The sequence below is a fragment of the Balaenoptera acutorostrata genome, chromosome 8 (assembly GCF_949987535.1).
Source record: "Balaenoptera acutorostrata chromosome 8, mBalAcu1.1, whole genome shotgun sequence".
Taxonomy (NCBI): Eukaryota; Metazoa; Chordata; class Mammalia; order Artiodactyla; family Balaenopteridae; genus Balaenoptera; species Balaenoptera acutorostrata.
Window position 1 is genome coordinate 13,169,976 of NC_080071.1, and position 21,308 is coordinate 13,191,283.

At 39.4% G+C, this 21,308-nt stretch overlaps 1 long non-coding RNA gene across 1 annotated transcript; it reads left to right on the forward strand.

Annotated features, from left to right (window-relative positions):
• Nucleotides 1-969: 969 nt before the first annotated feature.
• On the forward strand, nucleotides 970-20,379 carry LOC103007391 (uncharacterized). Its single transcript, XR_451078.2, has 4 exons — nucleotides 970-1,463; nucleotides 1,577-1,842; nucleotides 14,469-14,606; nucleotides 20,262-20,379. It is a non-coding gene; the product is annotated as an uncharacterized LOC103007391 (long non-coding RNA).
• The last annotated feature ends 929 nt before the right edge of the window (nucleotides 20,380-21,308 follow it).

Genomic DNA, 21,308 nt, shown 5'->3' on the forward strand with positions numbered 1-21,308 from the left:
CTGTGTTCACTAAAGCCCAAGTGTTGGTCACATACCTATTATATTATGAGGGTTTCTACTTCTTTTGTCCTTACTTCTTATAATATCACCAAATGTCAATTTATTACAGCAATACCTTTAACATCTATCTCATCTCTTTATACTTTTACAACATGATATGAGGACATTTAATGGGTTGAGCATTTTTAAGCCAAAAGTTCAGTTGTAATGCTGGCTCTTATTACTGAAGTAATTATTTTTCATCATCATGAAGTAGCAACCCGTGTTTTTTAGCTCTAGTATAAGTTCAAGATTCCAAAAGACTTCATCACACAATTCTATATTTGTATTTTTCAGTTGCTTCACATTTGCTGCCAAAGATTCATTCATGTACCCATCCATTCATCAAACACTGAGAATCTATGATATGCTAGGATCTTTCCTAGAAATTGGGTACTAGGGTGAATAATTTTTCAGAAATTTTCTCAATAATATTCACTATGGTTAATGGTTATTTTACATTTTGGGAGCTGGAGGGAGAATCAAATAGATTCATTAATGGATAAAGTGAAGTAGCCTTGAGCAGTCATTTAAAAATCTTGAAATATTCACCTAATTGTGATTTCTCTCTTTCTAGTAAAAGTATGCCATAATGGAAACATTTCCCCCCTGGGAACAAGGAACTCTAGATCCACAAGAGATTAAGGATTTGGGGCAGGAAACACCAACCCCTCCCATGGGTAGAATGGGAATGATGACAAGCAGGCTTTCTCATACTTCTAGCCCTAGGTTCCTAGACTCATGTTTTCTACCTATTAAAGGCCCAGCACCTTAAAATCATCACTGATTTGGGGTATATGTCCTGTCCTGAAGGACACTATGCCATTCAAAGTATCATCTTCAAATTCGCACTCTATGTGCATCCTCAAAAGATATTTTCACACTGCATCATGCTGGCAGCTTCCGAGTGATGCCGTATGTGACGGGACCAGCGGATTCCATAGTCAGTGTCTACATCTGTACCTCTTCACTGCTTTGTGGGTCCTTTCTTTTGAGGCAATATTTTGTGAGAACCGATGTCAGTAGCTCAAACAGTCTCCAAGCCCTCAGATAGTGGTGCTGGCCAAGCTCCTGTGGGCAGGAAAGGGCAAATATGTGATAATCTAGGTAAAGATGAATTGCTGCCTTCTGGCAGAGTGAAAGGAGTTCAATGTAATCAACCCGCCACCAAGTAGCTGATTGTAATTGATGGATGGTGCTGTAACCAGAGTTTAACACTGGCCTCTGTTGCTGACAGGTTGAACATTAGACAGAGGCAAAGTCTACGTGAGCCCTACCGGGTGAGAGTCCACACCATTGGCCTTATGTGTAGCCTCTATTTCTGCTACCGTGGCTACTCCACTCACACGCTCATTGTGCCAGGACTGAGGAGAGAGACTGTCCGCTTCGTGGTTCAGTGGCCCTTCTTCGGTGGATGTTTTTTGGTAGGTGTTAACAAGAGCTATAAAGATATTCACACTTCATGCCCACTCCCATAAGTCTATCTACCCTACCTCAGACCTTCCTGTCTCCAATCTTCTAATCTTTCTTCTTCTAGGACCTGGAACAAGGAGCCATATGTTTTGTTACCTTGGGCCACTTCTTTTTCCACACAATGTCAGTGACAAGATCCACCACTGAAAACTGTTTATCCTGAGGATTTCTCTCACTGCTACCTTTCAAGGTCATCCCTCAGTGGGATCAGAAGCAGTTCATTTTCAGCATGCACACACTGAGTTGAACCATCTTCAAACCAAACGCCGCCACTTTCTCCCTCTATCAGCTACTCCTACAGGACTTCTTGCGTGACCAGAGTATCTGAGGGTAAGGAGCCAATGCAATGGGGGTAGATGACTCTGTCACCTGCTCATGCAGCTTACTTGTGCCTTTTGGTCCCGCTCATGTTAATCATGAATGTACCATTTCTATCTTGAAACGAAGTGCTGCTGGCCCACTTCTTATGACTTGATGAATCTGGCAAAAGCCAACTCATGATATATGGCTCTGGCAGTATGGTCCCTTGATGTCTCATGACCAGATAATACCAGGACCTAATAACACATCAGGAATGGATTTTTAAATGGTATATAGTTCTGGGCTTCAGGTGGCATGGACTTCTTCCAGAACCTTTGGGTTGCTTGCCATAAACCTCACAGAGCATCTTATCTCATACAAACACCTGCCTGTTTATAGGAAACAAGTGACAGGGCTGTGCACATCCCAGAGACAGAGCCCTTTCTCTTTCTGGGTCTACTACCCACTGAAATCTGGACATTTTCCATGTCACTCTCTAAGTGGGTCACAGCAGTGTTCCCAACTGTGGATACAGTGTTGTGCCATTGTGTTGCGTGTGGTTTTTTTTTTAATTGGGTGTTATAAGATGCACTACTTTCTCCTTTACTTTGGAGGGAATATTCTAGCATGTCCCAGACCACTGAACTCTTACAAATCTTCACTGAGTATTTGTAGGGATTAGCTCCTACTTTCTGGAGCATGATGGATCTTATCAAGGTCTCCAGGTGCCTGCCACTTCATGCTCATTTGGGCTGATTAAAATGGTGTGGACCAAAATGACATTATAATGTTATGTCTAGATGTGTCAATATAAATTGCTTCTAATGCTCTGCTGATATGGATAGAAGAATGTATTCACTACATCAATGCTACATAAAATGCCCCTAAAGTCATTTTACTCTGTTCTAGCTAAGCTATCACATCTGGCACCTCAGCTCTAAATGGAACTACTATTTGTTTAAGTTTATGGTTGTCTACAGTGATCCTCCAGGATCCAACTGGTTTCTGTAGAGGCCAGAATTGTGGATTATATTGGGACATTATGGTGACCATCACGTCTACATTCTTTAAGTCTTTATAGGTGACAGTCATCTTTGTCATGTCCCTGGGATAAAATATTGCTTTGGATTTGCTATCTTGGTTGGGATGGGGTTAGTTTCAGGACTTCCACTTAGTCTTCCCCACTTTAATGGCTCTTACAAGCCAACATGAGAGTTTTGCCATTACCAATATGTTGTTTCAAATTAAACATTTTGGAACAATGGAAATGTCTACCAGGTAAGTCTGTGGACCAAGTAGATTTACTCCTTGTAAATCTGGTGCCAGAACCCCATTTATTATCTGGCTGTCACAGGATCCCACTCTAACAGGGGACCAGGATGACCTTTTGGGTTCCTGAGTATCAGTATCTCTTGGGTATTGTGTTCAACTGTCCTCAAAACGTCTGGGTATTTCCCTTTCCTAGTATATGGTTATAGGACTAAATAGCTGTAAGTTCCTTTGTAAGAACTAGGAAATCCTTTCTATCTATACTTGCCTTAGTGTTTGGGATCCTTCTTCATTTATACTGAGCCTCTCCCTCAGTCAGTGGAGTCTGGATATTATAATTGGCTCAGGCCCAGAAATTAAGCAAGGGATTTGTGACTTTTTCTTGGGGAGACTGAGCTCAGCCTTCTGAACATTCATCCTTGATTCCTTCTGATTAAACAATTATAGATTGTTTAAACAATGCCCTTGTCGGTGGCACATCTATCGATGTTTTTGCCCCTTGGAGCACAATGTTCACTGAACCATCTCCATACTTTGTGGGTCAGGCCCAAGATCGCCATTCTGACCTTGCCATTTATTATGATAATTGTGACAATTATCTTCTGATAGTGAAGTATCGGAACCAGCTGTCCTCAATTATTTGTGTTCCAATCATCTCAATGCTACTAGAGAGCCCAGTTCCGTAACATCATCTCCTATGATCAGTCCTGGAATACTGCTGTGGAGACAGCCATAACTGAGTTTCTAAAGCATGTTGGTACCCCCCCTCACCAGTCTATATTAAGAAAGAATAGGTCACTTCTAGGAGGCTTAAGTGCTCAGAGAACTAAGATTTCAATATTCTGGAGTGTATCAAGCTCAGATTTTCCCAGCCCAAGTCTCAGAATTCTATTCCTTCCTAATCAGGACTTGGTATAGAGTAACGGCTGGGTTTGAAAAGGCAACCTTCTTTAGAATCCTACTACGTATGTAATTAAATCCTGAACCCTACCGTCACCTTTTTTTATCCTTTGACTTCAGGAGATGAGAGTCTCTCTATGCTGTCCAGGAGGTTCTTGGGCTTTCACACTTCTGCTTAAATTTTTTTTTTTTTAAACTTTGGGTTTATTTATTTATTTATGGCTGTGTTGGGTCTTCGTTTCTGTGCTAGGGCTTTCTCTAGTTGTGGCGAGCAGGGGCCACTCTTCATCGCGGTGCGCGGGCCTCTCACTATCACGGCCTCTCTTGTTGCGGAGCACAGGCTCCAGACGCGCAGGCTCAGTAGTTGTGGCTCATGGGCCCAGTTGCTCCGCGGCATGTGGGATCTTCCCAGACCAGGGCTTGAACCCGTGTCCCCTGCATTGGCAGGCAGATTCTCAACCACTGCGCCACCAGGGAAGCCCCTCTGCTTAAATTTTGATTAATCATTTCCAGTCTGCCATTGTCTTTCTCCAATTGATTGATAGCACTCAGCACCTGTAATCTGATTCCTTAATACATACAATCAGTACTTCCATAACTGACAAATACCTTATTGAACCACTCAGTCCATTTCCTTCCACTAGTATCACATTCCAGCTCACAATCGCACCACTATGGCAGGCAAAGGGCTATCAGTGATGGAGCTTTTATTGTCAGCCAGCTGGGAGGTGATGGAGCCCCTGAATCCCACTTTACACTGGTCTTTCTAGGAGCACACCTGGCATCAGTTGTCTTAGATTGGATTCCTTGGAGAATAAGATTACTAGATAGAGACTTCATGCTGTGCTATCCTTTCAGAGTTGTCCTGAATCCAGGCATCTACTAGTTATTGGATGTGGGCTTACCCAGGCATAACCTTGGGAGAAGCATCTTCCTTAGGCCAAAGACAATGCTGGATGAGGGACACAGCTGGGAGCAATCAACAACCTACATTCCTAGCAGCTGAGGGAATGAGTGCCTTAGTCTTCAAGGGGTGACAATTTGAAGCTCATTTCAAACTTTCTATTTCTTCTCCCCTATTCCTTAATTTTTTAAATTGGAAACAATTCATACAGTGCACTCACACGTACACATGAGGTCATGCACACACACACACACACACACACACACACAGCAAGCAAGTGACAAAGAGAAAGAAGAATTGTGCTACTTTATCTTTGACTGTCTTATAAGAAATTTTATTCATTTTCATTTCCACTTTTGATTCTTTTCTCAATTCTTTCTCAGTTTTGATGATTAGAATTCCCAACCAATGAAAGTTATAATTTTATTCATAGTTTATAGACCCCTGATTAAATACCTGAATTAGGTGAAGTATTTTTAATAGAGTTGTTTTTCTGAGATAATCATAGATTCATATGCAGCTGTAAGAAATAATACAGAGGTCCTGTGTTCCCTTTACCCAGGTTCAACCAATGGTAACATCTTACAAAACTATAGTACAATATCACAAGCAAGATATTGATATTAATAGTCAAGATACAGAACATTTCTACCACCAGAAGTATCCCTCACTTTGCCCTTTTGTAGCCCTACCCTCTTCCCTCCCACCACTGACTCCTCCTTAACCCCTGGCAAACATGAATCTGTTCTCCATTCCTATAACTTTGTCATTTCAAGAATGTTATGTAAATGGTATCATATTTGGTTTGGCCTTTTTCACTCATCATAATTTTATGAAGAATAATCCAGCTTATTGTATATCAATATCTCTTTTTTTAATCTCTTTTTTATTGCTATGTACAGTTCTATGGTATAAATATACCACAGTTTAATCATTTACCCACTGAAGGACTTTCAGGTTGTTTCTAGTTTGGTGCTATTATGAATAAAGCTGCTATAAACATTCATGTACAAGTTTTTGTGTGACCATAAATTTTTACTCCTCTGAGATAAAAGGCCAGGAGTGAAATATTGCTGAGTCATAGGCAGTTTCATGTTTAGTTTTTTAAGAAACTGCAATATTCTTCAGAGGGACTGTTCCATTTTACATTCCCGTAAGCAATGCATGAGTAACCAAGTTTTTCTGCATCCCTTGCCAGCATTTAGTTGAGTTTTCCAGTCCATGAACATAAACATGAATATGGTCAGACTCCTGATCTATTTAGATCTTTGATTTCTTTCATCAGCATTTTGTAGTTTTTAGCTATAATATCTGTACATGTATTGTTATGTTTGCAGTTAAGTATTCCATTTTTTTAAATGACTGTAAATAACAGTGTATTTTTAATTTTGATGCCTACATATTCATTGCTAATATATAGAAATGTAAATGACTTTTGTATGTTAATCATACATCCTAAGACCTTGTTGAACTAATTTATTAGTTGTAGGAGGTATATATACAAGGTTTTAGGAAGGTATATATATATATAACAATAATAACAATACATGTACAGATATTATATATATATATACACACACACACACACACACACACACACACATATATATATACACACACATACCTTGGGATTTGCTATGTCTGATCTATAAGCATTTTATGTCCTTTTCTTACCTTCTTGCACTTGCTAGAATTTTAGTATTATGTTGAATAAGAGGGGTACAAGTGAACATCCTTGCCTTGCTTCTGATTTTAGGGGAAAGCATTCACTATTCACCATTAAGTGTAAAGTTACCTGTAGGATTCTTGCAGATATTCTCTATTAAGTTGAAGTAGTTCTCTTCTATTCCTATTTTTCTGTATGTTTTGGATTGTAGCACAAATGCCACAGATTCTTGCTGTTCTAACTAAGGTTTAGTAGATTTTCTTGAATGAATGTTTCTCTATTTCCTTTACTACAATTTCTTGAGACTTTAAATTATTTTCTAAAAAACTTTCATTGGCTAAATTGTTGTTTTTCTAAGAGAGGGTTCACAGGCAGTCCCATCCTAGAATTGCATTTTGCTATGTTTTCTTGAGTGCGGAAGAAAGGGAAGGATTTATCATTTCATTCTTATAATAACACATGGAAATATATCACTAGACTGAATATGTAATATCATGGGTGTGATGTGGTAAAATATTTAGGACTTCTAAGATAAACAATAAGAAGTTATTAAAGGTTTCAAGCAAAGAAAGGGCAGAATTTTAACCACCATGACTATGGCAGTTCTTATAATTGCTTCAAGAATATGAGTTTGGGTGGAGACCTTCAAGATGGCAGAGGAGTAAGAAGTGGAGATCACCTTTCTCCCCATAAATACATCAAAAATACATCTACATGTGGAACAACTCCTACAGAACACCTAGTGAACGCTGACAGAAGACCTCAGACTTCCCAAAAGGCAAGAAAATCCGCACATACCTGGGTAGGGCAAAAGCAAAAAGAAAAAACAGAGACAAAAGAATAGGGATGGGACCTGCACCTCTGGGAGGGAGCTGTGAAGGAGGAAAAATTTCCACACACTAGGAATCTCCTTCACTGGCGGAGACAGGGGGTGGGTGGGGACGGGGGAGCTTCAGAGCCATGGAGGAGAGTGCAACAACAGGGGTGCAGAGGGCAAAGTGGAGAGATTCCTGCACAGAGGATCAGTGCCGACCAGCACTCACCAGCCCCAGAGGCTTGTCTGCTCACCCACTGGTACGGGCCGGGGCTGGGAGTTGAGGCTCGGGCTTTGAAGTTCACACCCCAGGGAGAGGACTGGGGTTGGCTGTGTGAAGACAGCCTGAAGGGGGCTAGTGCACCACAGCTAGCTGGCAGGGAATCTGTAAAACTCTGGACCTGCCAGAGACACAAGAGACCTCTGTTTCGGGTGCACAAGGAGAGGGGATTCCTTCCCAGTGTTCTCACAGAAGGCAGAGCACAACCTAAGTGAGCTCCAGAGACAGGTGTGAGATGCAGCTATCAGCTTGGACCTCAGAGATGGACATGAGCTGCTAATGCTGCTGCTGCAGCCACCAAGAAGCCTGTGTGCAAGCACAGGTCACTACCCACACCTCCCCTCCCGGGAGCCTGTGCAGCCCGCCACTGCCAGGGTCCCATGATCCAGGGACAACTTCCCCGGGAGAACACACGGCGAGCCTCAGGCTGTTGCAATGTCACATCAGCCTCTGCCACCTCAGGCTGGCCCCACATTCCAATTATGACTACCATACCCCTCCCTCTCCCCAGCCTGAGAGAGCAAGAGAGGCCTAATCAGCTGCTGCTTTAACCCCTCCTGTCTGGGCAGGGAACAGATGCCTGAGGGTGGTCAACACTCAGAGGCAGGGCCAAAACCAAAGCTGAACCCCAGGAGCTGTGTGAACAAAGAAGAGAAAGGGAAATTTCTCCGTGCAGCCTCAGGAGCAGCAGATTAAATCCCCACAATCAACTTGATAAACCCTGCATCTGAAGAATACCTGAATAGACAACGAATGTTCCCAAAAATGAGGCAGTGGACTTTAGAAGCAACTGTAGACTTGCGGTTTGCTTTCTGCATCTAATTTGTTTCTGGTTTTATGTTTCTCAGTTTAGTATTTAGTGCTTATTATCATTGGTGGAGTTGTTTATTGGTTTGGTTGCTCTCTTCTTTTATATATATATATATTTTTTCCTCCTTTTTCTCTTTTTGTGAGTGTGTATGTGTATGCTTCTTTGTGAGATTTTGTCTGTATAGGTTTGCTTTTACCATTTGTCCTAGGGTTCTGTCTGTTCGGTTTTTGGGGGTCTGTTTTTGGTTTTTTTTTTCTTTCTTCCTTTTCTTCTGAACTGTGTGGCTGGCAGGGTCTTGGTACTCCTGCCGGGTGTCCGACCTGAGCCTCTGAGGTGGGAGGGCCAAGTCCAGGACATTGGACCACCAGAAACCTCCCTGCCCCAAGTAATATCAATTGGGAAGAACTATCCCAGAGAAATTCATCTCAACACTAAGACCCAGCTCACCCAAATGGGCAGCAAGCTCCAGCGCTGGACACCCCATGTTAAATAACTAGCAAGACAGGAACACAAACCCACCCATTAGCAGAGAGGCTGCCTAAAGTCATACTAAGTTCACAGACAACCCAAAACATACCACTGGATGCAGCCCTGCCCACCAAAAAGACAAGATCCAGCCCCACCCACCAGAACACAGGCACCAGTCCCCTCCACCAGGAAGCTTACACAAGCCACTGAACCAACCTTACCCACTGGGGGCAGACACCAAAAACAACAGGAACTACGAACCTTCAGCCTGTGAAAAGGAGACCCAAAACACAGTAAGTTAAACAAAATGAGAAGACAGAGAAATATGCAGCAGTTGAAGGAGCAAGGTAAAAACCCACCAGACAAAACAAATGAAGAGGAAATAGGCAGTCTACCTGAAAAAGTACTCAGGGTAATGATAGTAAAGATGATCCAAAATCTTGGAAATAGAATGGAGAAAATACAAGAAACGTTTAACAAGGACCTAGAAGAACTAAAGAGCAAACAAACAATGATGAACAACACAATAAATGAAATTAAAAATTCTCTAGAAGGAATCAATAGCAAAATAACTGAGGCAGAAGAACAGATAAGTGACCCGGAAGATAAAAGAGTGGAAATAACTGCCGCAGAGCAGAATAAAGAAAAAAGAATGAAAAGAATTGAGGACAGTCTCAGAGACCTCTGGGACAACATTAAATGCCAACATTCTAATTATAGGGGTCCCAGAAGAAGAGAAAAAGAAAGGGTCTGAGAAAATATTTGAAGAGATTATATTTGAAAACTTCCCGAACATGGGAAAGGAAATAGTCAGTCGAGTCCAGGAAGCACAGAGACTCCCATACAGGATAAATCCAAGGAGAAACATGCCAAGACACATATGAATCAAAGTTTCAAAAATTGAATTCAAAGAAAAAATATTAAAAGCAGCAAGGGAAAAGCAACAAATAATATACGAGGGAAACCCCATAAGGTTAACAGCTGATCTTTCAGCAGAAAATCTGCAAGCCAGAAGGGAATGGCAGAGAACATTTAAAGTGATGAAAGGGAAAAAACTACAACCAAGATTACTCTACCCAGCAAGGATCTCATTCAGATTCGACAGAGAAATTAAAAGCCTTATAGACAAGAAAAAGTTAGGGAATTCAGCACCACCAAACCAGCTTTACAACAAATGCTAAAAGAACTTCTCCAGGCAGGAAACACAAGAGAGGGAAAAAACCTACAGTAACAAACCCAAACAATTAGGAAAATGGTAATAGGAACATACATATTGATAATTACCTTAAATGTGAATGGATTAAATGCTCCAACCAAAAGACATAGACTGGCTAAATAGATACAAAAACAAGACCCATATATACGCTGTCTACAAGAGACCCACTTCAGACCTAGGGACACATACAGACTGAAAGTGAAGGGATGGAAAAAGATATTCCATACAAATGGAAATCCGAGGTGGGAGGGCCAAGTCCAGGACAAGCTGTAGTAGCAATTCTCATATCAGACAAAATAGACTTTAAAATAAAGACTATTACAAGTGACAAAGAAGGACACTACATAACGATCAAGGGATTAATCCAAGAAGAAGATATAACAATTGTAAATATTTATGCATCCAACATAGGAGCACCTCAATACATAAGGCAAATGCTAACAGCCATAAAAGGGGAAATCGACAGTAACACAATCATAGTAGGTGACTTGTCCACGTTCAAAAAGTGGACAGAACATCCACAAAGAAAATAAATAAGGAAACACAAGCTTTAAAAGACACATTAGACCAGATAGACTTAATTGATATTTATAGGACATTCCATCCAAAAACAACAGAATACACTTTCTTCTCAATTGCTCATGGAACATTCTCCAGGATAGGTCATATCTTGTGTCACAAATCAAGCGTTGGTAAATTTAAGAAAATTGGAATTGCATCAAGTATTTTTTCTGACCACAATGCTATGAGACTAGATATCAATTACAGGAAAAAGTCTGTAAAAAGTACAAACACATGGAGACTAAACAATACACTACTAAATAACCAAGAGATCACTGAAGAAATCAAAGAGGAAATCAAAAAATACCTAGAAACAAATGAAAATAAAAACACGACAACCCAAAACCTATGGGATGCAACAAAAGCAGTTCGAAGAGGGAAGTTTATAGCAATACAATCCTACCTCAAGAAACAAGAAAAATCTCAAATAAACAACCTAACCTTAAACCTAAAGCAATTAGAGAAAGAAGAACAAAAAAAAACCCCCAAAGTTAGCTGAAGGAAAAAAGTCATAAAGATCAGATCAGAAATAAAGAGAAATGAAAGAAACAATAACAAAGATCAATAAAACTAAAACCTGGTTCTTTGAGAAGATAAACAAAATTGATTAACCATTAGCCAGACTCATCAAGAAAAAAAGGGAGAAGACTCAAATCAACAAAATTAGAAATGAAAAAGGAGAAGTAACGACTGACACTGCAGAAATACAAAGGATTATGAGAGACTACTACAAGCAACTCTATGCCAATAAAATGGACAACCTGGAAGAAATGGACAAATCTTAGAAAAGTACAACCTTCCAAGACTGAACCAGGAAGAAATAGAAAATATGAACAGACCAATCACAAACACTGAAATTGAGACTGTGATTAAAAATCTTCCAACAAACAGAAGCCCAGTACCAGATGGCTTCACAGGTGAATTCTATCAAACATTTAGAGAAGAGCTAACACCTTTCCTTCTCAAACTCTTCCAAAATATAGCAGAGGGGTGAACACTCCCAAACTCATTCTATGAGGTCACCATCACCCTAATACCAAAACCAGACAAAGGTGTCTCAAAAAAAGAAAACTACAGGCCAATATCACTGATGAACATAGATGCAAAAATCCTCAACAGAATACTAGCAAACAGAATCTAACAGCACATTAAAAGGATCATATAACATGATCAAGTGGGGGTTATCCCAGGAATGCAAGGATTCTTCAATATATGCAAATCAATCAATGTGATACACCATATTAACAAACTGAAAGATAAAAACCATATGATAATCTCAATAGATGCAGAAAAAGCTTTCGACAGAATTCAACAGCCATTTATGATAAAAACTCTCCAGAAAGTTGGCATAGAGGGAACCTACCTTAACATAATAAAGGCCATATATGACAAACCCACAGCCAACATCATTCTCAATGGTGAAAATCTGAAACTATTTCCTCTAAGGTCAGGAATAAGACAAGGTTGCCCACTTTCACCTCTATATTCAACACAATTTTGGAATTTTTAGCCACAGCAACCGGAGAAGAAAAAGAAATAAAAGGAATCCAAATCGGAAGAGAAGTAAAACTGTCACTGTTTGCAAATGACATGATACTCTACATAGAGAATCCTAAAGATGCTACCAGAAAACTACTAGAGCTAATGAATGAATTTGTTAAAGTGGCAGGATACAAAATTAATGCACAGAAATCTCTTGTGTTCCTATACACTAATGATGAAAAATCTGAAAGAGAAATTAAGGAAACAATCCCATTTACTATTGCAACAAAAAGAATAAAATATCTGGGAATAAACCTTCCTAAGGAGACAAAAGACCTGTATGCAGAAAACTATAAGACACTGATGAAAGAAATTAAAGATGATACAAACAGATGGAGAGATGTCCCATGTTCTTGGATTGGAAGAGTCAACATTGTGAAAATGACTATACTACCCAAAGCAGTCTACAGATTCAGTGCAATCCCTATCAAACTATCAATGGCACTTTTCACAGAACTAGAACAAAAAGTTTCACAATTTGTATGGAAACAAAAAGACCCCGAATAGCCAAAGCAATCTTGAGAAAGAAAAACAGACTGGAGGAATCAGGCTCCTGGACTTCAGACTATACTACAAAGCAACAGGAATCAAGACAGTATGGTACTGGCACAAAAACAGAAATATAGATCAATGGAACAGGATAGAAAGCCCAGAGATAAACCCACGCACATATGGTCACCTTATCTTTGATAAAGGAGGCAAGAATATACAATGGAGAAAAGACAACCTCTTCAATAAGTGGTGCTGGGAAAACTGGACAGCTACATGGAAAAGAATGAAATTAGAACACTTCCTAACACCATACGCAAAAATAAAGTCAAAATGGATTAAAGACCTAAATGTAAGGCCAGACACTATAAAACTCTTAGAGGGAAACATAGGCAGAACACTCTATGAGATAAATCACAGCAAGATCCTTTTTGACCCACCTCCTAGAGAAATGGAAATAAAAACAAAAATTAACAAATGGGAACTAATGAAACTTAAAAGCTTTTGCACAGCAAAGAAAACCATAAACAAGAGGAAAAGACAACCATCAGAATGGGAGAAAATATTTGCAAACGAAGCAAGTGACAAAAGATTAATCTCCAAAATATACAAGTAGCTCATGAAGCTCAATATCAAAAAAAAAAAAAAACCCAATCCAAAAATGGGCAGAAGACCTAAATAGACATTTCTCCAAAGAAGATATACAGATTGCCAACAAACACATGAAACGATGCTCATCATCACTAATCATTAGAGAAATGCAAATCAAAACTGCTATGAGGTATCACCTCACACCAGTCAGAATGACCATCATCAAATAATCTACAAACAATAAATGCTGGAGAGAGTGTGGAGAAAAGGAAACCCTCTTGCACTGTTGGTGGGAATGTAAATTGATACAGCCACTATGGAGAACAGTATGAGGGTTCCTTAAAAAACTAAAAATAGAACTACCACATGACCCAGCAATCCCACTAGTGAGCATATACCCTGAGAATACCATTATTCAAAGAGTCATGTACCACAATGTTCATTGCAGCACTATTTACCATAGCCAGGACACAGAAGCAACCTAAGTGTCCATCGACAGATAAATGGATACAGAGATGTGGCACATATATACAATGGAATATTACTCAGCCATAAAAAGAAATGAAATTGAGTTATTTGTAGTGAGGTGGATTGACCTAGAGTCAGTCATACAGACTGAGGTAAGTCAGAACTAGAAAAACAAATCCCATATGCTAACACATGTATTTGGAATCTAAAAAAAAAAAGAAAGTTGTGAAGAATCTATGGGCAGGACAGGAATAAAGGTGCAGACATAGAGAATGGACTTGAGGACATGGGGAGGGGGAAGGGTAAGCTGGGCCATAGTGAAAGAGTAGCACTGACATATATACACTACCAAATGTAAAGTAGATAGCTAGTGGGAAGCAGCCGCAGAGCTCAGGGAGATCAGATCGGTGTTTTGTGTCCACCTAGAGGGGAGGGATAGGAAGGGTTGGAGGGAGGCCCAAGAGGGAGGGGATATGGGGATATATGTATACATATAGCTGATTCACTTTGTTATACAGCAGAAACTAACACAATATTGTAAAGCAATTATACTCCAATAAAGATGTTAAAAAAAAAAAAGGAATATGAGTTTGATAATGATAAGATTTGGAACAAGGTGATAGATTAACAGGCTACCAAAATTGAATCAGATGTCTTATCAGCTCTCTCATTTGCAGCTTGTCCAGCAGGCAAAGCTATTTCAAATGTATCCATAAAGACCTATATTAGAATGATGACATTTAACTGGAAAGGAGGAGATGGGAGAAGATATTGTGAAAATTCTATACGTTTGACAATGGATTGGATGGGGAAAGGTAAGAAAAATAAAACATCAGTGGTTACAGTTAATTCTTAAGGCAATAAGCCTGTGCCATTTACAGAAATAGGAAATTTAGACAAAGGCTCTGGTTTGCCCGGGAAGCTAGTGGATTTGAATATTAGTCTTGATAAGGATGAAATGCCATTGCTTCATAAGGAAGGTCTGGATCCATCAGGCAGTTGTCAATTCATGTCTAGATTTTTAGGAAAGCACTTATTGCTAATGAAGCTGTGAGTGTGAATTAAATTACTGAAATAGAATTTATAGACATAAGAGGCTTGGGAACTTCCTGGAAGACCTGAAAATAAAGAAATAAACAAGAGAAGGGAAGCTGTGAAAGAAACTATAAAAGAGTGGTTAGCAGCAAAAAAAGGAGACGAGAGGATAGTCTCCATCACTTTTACAGCTCAATTAACTGTATATTAATACAGTCTTTAGCCTCTTAATGCTTCTATAATTCTTTTCAAATCTCATACCCAAAGTCAGTTTGGCTCAGGATAGACTGAGCCAATGGCTACATCACTGAATTATTACACACAAAAAAATTGTATTGCTTCTATAAGATCTGGTGATCTGTTGCTATGCCTTTATACAGGAAATAAAATACAGCACTAATACACTGGGAAACTCCCAGTCTGCCTTCCTCCTGTATGTTTCTATGTGTGCCCCTGTGCACACATAGAATGCTAAGATGCCTACATCTTTGCCTAAAGTTTAATGAATTTTTAGTTTAAATGAAAGGATACATTGAGCTTAATTATCAGGATATATGCCCAAATAAGCCTTTTTACTTTGGTGCCTAACGTGCGTTCTCAATTCTAGTTTTTAGTACTTCGTGTTTTGGCTATCTATTTACTTCTATTGTCTTCCTTCATCTCCAGATATATCAAGTTCTACAGGTATGTCCAGTTCAGCACAGGTTACTCTCAAGGCAAGAGAACCATCACATTTCATAACTTGACACAACAATAAGAATAGCTAATATTTATTATGCATTTAGCAGACACCAAATGCCATACTAAGGGTTTTAATATATCAACTCTTTTGATCCTCACATACACACTCAGTGGTAGGTACAGTTATTTTCTCCATGTTATGCATGAAGCAAAGGGGCATGTAGTGACTTGTTCTGGCTCACACATCAGGATTAGGGTCACAGAGTTTGACTCCAGAGCTAGACTTATCCTTTTCATTAAGCATCAAAATCTATAATTATCAGAGCCAACATTTTCCTTATATTTTTCAGTAGACCTTTGTTAAAAAAGTCAGAAAGCATCCTAACTTTCTCAGGTCTTAAATACTTGGAGATTAAAATATAAATCAGATACTATTCCACTGAAAAGTGACTTCTATCAACTTGTCAAAACTGGCAGGTTCAACCCATATGAACAGTAGACAATACAATCTGAGAACTATAGCAGAAAAAGTAGTTTACAAATGGGTTTGGAAAAAAAGTATCATCTGAAAAGCAAGCCTGTCTTTCATTAATGCCAGTTTTTTTTGTAAAATAATTTTCACTCTTCATATTTCTGTTCCCTTCGCTGAAATCTTTCACTGGTTATTTAATCCCAGTAAAACTGGTCTCCAAGCCTCAACTGTTCAGCCAGTCCAACATTTGAATAAATATTATTGGGCTCAAAAGGCAAAGCAGTTGGATGTAAGAGATACCAGTACATGACTCAGAGTATGATTCCATACAGTATGATGGATAGGATGCCATTCAAATATCCCATCTCATTGTACATTTCAGACAGCAGTTTCACAAGAACAGATGGGGCCCCAGGGCTCAGGACTTTTCATAAGAAAGGAACATGCACACTCCAAGTTCAGGTTTGATAGATATCCTTGTTTAAATTAAACATTTGGCACGAGCTCCAGTTGAAGATCCAGCTGGTAATGGTAAGACTGGAAGTGGTACTGGAAAAACTTGTTAGATTTTAAAATCAGCATTACAGCTGCCAGTTGAAAAGGAACAGTCATCCATTCACATGTTTAAGCCAGGGAAGGATATCCTGGAATAAGTGTTAATTGTTAGGAAAAAATATGTCTAAAGCACTTACAATTAGCACTTACAGTCTGGGTCTTTGCCCATGTTATTTAGTCAGTTGCTACAATAAACCTTTATGTATTTTTGCTGTGGAGACTTGGCCAAAATGCTGTTTTGCCTCTTACATACTCTTCGGTTTTGTGAGCAAGAAATGCACCAAGATAAACCTTGAAACATATTTAAATCCAATTCTTTGATTCACAGCAAAGAGGTCACAAACAGCAAACCTGGTAAAATAAAATGTACTTTATGGAAAAATGGATGCAAATAAATTAACCTATTCCATGGCAGGATGGAGGCCCTTCCTAGATTGTGACCTGGCAGTTACACAAGCAAACCAATTGAGAGAAAAGCCTACCTTTTGGGGGCTAAACTGGGAGAATATGTATTTGTCTCTTCTCCTTGTTAATTATAAGACTGTTCAGATGGGAAGGGATGAATTTGCCTCGTGATTCTTATTTCATTTTTAAGCCAATTTCCATATTGGGTGCAGAGAGCTGGTGGGTTGCTCTAATTTCCAGGGATATGAGAAAAGCTTTGCTATGTTACTGATCCATTCTCTCACTGTAACAAGATAGCCCAATACAGTAAGTAGGACAAGTAGAAGTTATTTTCATCTATAATATAAGAAGGAGCTTCAGGCCCGGTTCACTTGAAATCTGAGGTAGAATTAGACCCATTCATGAGAGTCATGTATGTAATCAGGTTGTAAGAATAATATTTACTAGAGGGCTGCTAGAAAGAGGCTATGAATGATTGGGCCCGTAATTAAAAGTATGATTTTAAAGTTTTGCCCCTTGGGAACCATTTACTTTTGTAGCCATTTTCCAAATATTTCCATCCTCAGGAATTTGCCTTTAATTTTTGAGTTGGAAAAAAAATGCAAAACATTGAAACCAGGAATTCAGTCACAGCTGGATAGATTGTGCACAGATGTCTCATATAAGTTACTAAAGAGCAGAAAGACAAAAATGAAATCTAGGGAGAGAAACCAGTATGATCTCTTAATGGAATATGGAAGGGCAGAACTGGGCACTTTAAAGATACATAGTAGCTATTAGCTCATTGATTAATTAGCTGATTAGTTCTTATAGAGTCAAGGAATTTGAAAATGATGCTTAAATTCTTCTTCAAAAGCTCTCCTGTCTTGCTTGTCTGGACACAATTTATATTAAAAATAGTGAACATAATTCTAAAATATCATAGGCTAGTCCAACTCAAATAGATCAACTTAAGAAAAATATATTGTTTTTTAAATAGATCACTTATGATCTATTTAAATGAATGAAATCACATTCACAGTAATAATTCAGTTATCACTGTCTTTACTAGTGTGAGACTTCTAGACCTCTGTAAAGTCCCTTCCATGTATTCTTAGGTGTCCTTGGGGGACACCTACTCACAAATATGAACACTGACCAAATTGTAGCCAATACTCCATTTCTTAGTGCCCTCAAAAAAATGAGCTAAAACTGAATAACTGTTTTGTGGTGATGTATAATGGTTTTTTTCCATTTTGTGTCACATTCTATTAACTATTCCTCAAATCAGTCCTACTTGCACTCCGGTATCTTACAGTATTTGGTGAAACAGCTCCTTGAATTTTGCATTATTTTGTTTTCCCATGTATCAGAGTTTATTCCTAGGATCGACATATGCAACCACTGCATTAGGCTACATGTAGATTTACATGGGGGCCGCCATTCTATACTCAGAATCACAAAACTGACTTTACAGCTGACTCGGTGCCTTAGTGCCTAACTCCTTCCCCTCAATATACTCTTACTCTCTAGGAAGATCCTCCAGCCCCTTGGCTTACAGCATCTGTTTGGTCCACACTAGCAGTTAATCAGACATGCCCAGACCTGTTCCCAAACCAGCCTGAACTCAAACTGGAACCTCTCACAAAGAAACCATGAATTGTCATTATGTATACAAATTTGTTACCAAATACTCAGTGGGTTTATAAGAGGAAGACATTGATATTATATAAAAGATTTGCTTCTCTTTCTGAATCAATGGCCATTCAGCTAATCACCTTCTGAGTCTGCATCTCCCAGAGATGCCCAATTTGATGGGTCCTGGAGGAGAAATACCACAAGAAACTGTTGCAGGATGGGGGGACTCCTTCCAGGACCTGAGAGTGGGCTCTTGTCTAACACTCAGAAATGAATTGTCCAAGGAGACACACGTGCTGACAAAGCAAAAGACTTTATTGGGAAGGGACACCCAGGCAGAGACCAGCCGGGTAAGGGAAACCAGGAGAACTACTCTGCCACGTGGCTTGCAGTCTCCGGTTTATGGTAATGGGGTTAGTTTCTGGGTTGTCTCTGGCCAGTCATCTTGCTTGTACCATATTTGGTCTGACTCAGCATCCTTCCTGGTGGCACACAAATCTCTCAGCCAAGATGGATTCCAGCACAGAGGTTTCTGGGAAGTTGGCAGGACATATTATGGGCTGGCGTCTCCTTCTCCCTTTTGGCCCTTCCTGAATTCTTCCAGCTGGCGGTAGCTTGTCCGTTCCATGTTCCTTATTAGGACCTCTTGTTGTGAGATAACTGCAAGCGGTTATTATCCTGCCTGGTTAGGGAGGGCAGTTTCAGTCAATGGTTCCCCAGAACCATGAACAATATTGCCCCTCACTACAGCACCATAATGCTGTCTGGTGGAATTAGCTAAAGCCCACATTTAATAGAATCTGCTTTCATCTGGGTAACATTTCCCAGTCTTTCCATGGGGAGAAGAACTAGCAGTTGGTGTGCTGGTCTGCCAAGACACATGAAGCAGGCACACTTTGAAGGTCAACTTTACAGTCTGTCAAGTTGTGGGATGCGTGTAAGGAGGGGCATTTGTTTCATTCTCCTCTCATATCAACGAAAGCATCTAATCATGTCCCTTTGAGCAAAGGAAGAAAAAAAAACTTGGAAAGCATCAGTGTCCCTTGGGTCACTTGACAGTGCATGAATTACCAACATATATGAAACTATTTATTTATACAAAACTGTAATTTGTATAGCCCCTTATTCAGCATGAATACTACCGATGTGTGCCAAACATACATAGTTGTAACTTCATTACAGTAAGTATTCAAGGCAGGGATGTCTAACCTCTAATTTCCTTCTCTGTCATACACACAAACACACACACAGAAATTGCAAGAGAACACCCACATTTCCTTATTATGGACACTTTTGTTAAAAGTGGTAACGAAAATGTGGAAAATATGCAATGTTCACCACACAGGATATTCATAATAGTATGAGTGGAATGAAGGCTCCAAAGCAACACCTGAAGGTGAGGTGATCCCTTGAAAATGTCAGGAATTGCACATTTTTAAAAAGATGTTATAATGTAACAACAGAGCAAAGTGAAGGAAGAGAAATAGACGTGTTTATTTTAAATATCCATTCACATTTTAGGCAATCCCATTATGGGAAATATCATGATAGAATTATATTCTTCCTCTTGATTATCCCACAAATTTGATCTTAATTAACTCAATGTTTTGAAAGTTTCACAGAAAGAGAAAAGTGAAATAATGGTATAAATTTAATCTCTAATAAAGACCTGACTTCCCAATTATCTGAATTATCCTGGTATTAGAGGAAGACGAAGGAAGAGAAAGAAGAGAAAAGAAACAAACAAAAAGAAAAAATAACGAAAACCTCCCATCCTATTGGACTAAATAAAACCAAGAGAATTAATAAATGGCTTTTTTTAAGGTAAGTTCTTATGTGCCTAAAAATAATATTTATTTTTGAGCTTTTTCCAGAGATTGTGGCATGGAAGACCACAGATGATGGGTACAAAAGAAATGCCATTTTTGGAGTGGTGGTGGTGGTGGTTGGCAAGCTTTCCAACTGTCTTTATGGACAGACACAAAGGAAAGGGTAAAGACAGCCAAAACGATTCAATTGCAGAGACTCATTAGTGTCTGAATATGGAGCCCTGGCAACACAGCCCTTGTGGAGTGGGCAAATGCCAGGAATACTCTCTACTTCCTTTTCCCTCCTACCCAATCCTTACTCCAACTCTAAAGTGAGAACCATTATATTGATTTGATTTTTTTTCAGCAAAGGAGAGAGAATGGGCTCCCAAGCAAGCTGAGCAAGAGGCTTAACCCTACACTTCTCCATAACGAAGGCCTATTCTCAAGGGAAAAGATTTTTCCAGAGGCTTATCCCACCTAGAAAGGCCTTTCCTCTCATTCCATCTGCCTCTAGACTTCTTGTCTCAGCAAAGGTGTGGGGGAGTGGAATATAGTCAAGAAATAGTCAATGGAACATAGTCATGAAATCTATTTCTTTAAGGAAATATATTGGGAATATTGGAGCCGGGGAAGTAAGGAAGTGAATGTGTGGGGGCAGGGTATGCAACTGAAAACTCTTGTGAAGATCAGAGTCCAGAGACACAGGTTCACTAAAAGACTGAGATTTAATTGGAAGCTTACAGAACATTCCCCTCTCCCAGACCGTGCCACCACATCAACAAGGCTCCAGTATAATTACAGTGGGTGACAGTTGAAAAGCAGTAAGACACATAATCTCTCTGAAGGGAAATACTTAGAGAAGGCCAGAGTCAATGGGGGAAACCAATGCAAGGGTCTTGGAGGAATTTGAAGTCTCTGCCACTTACATGTTTGCTATAGCA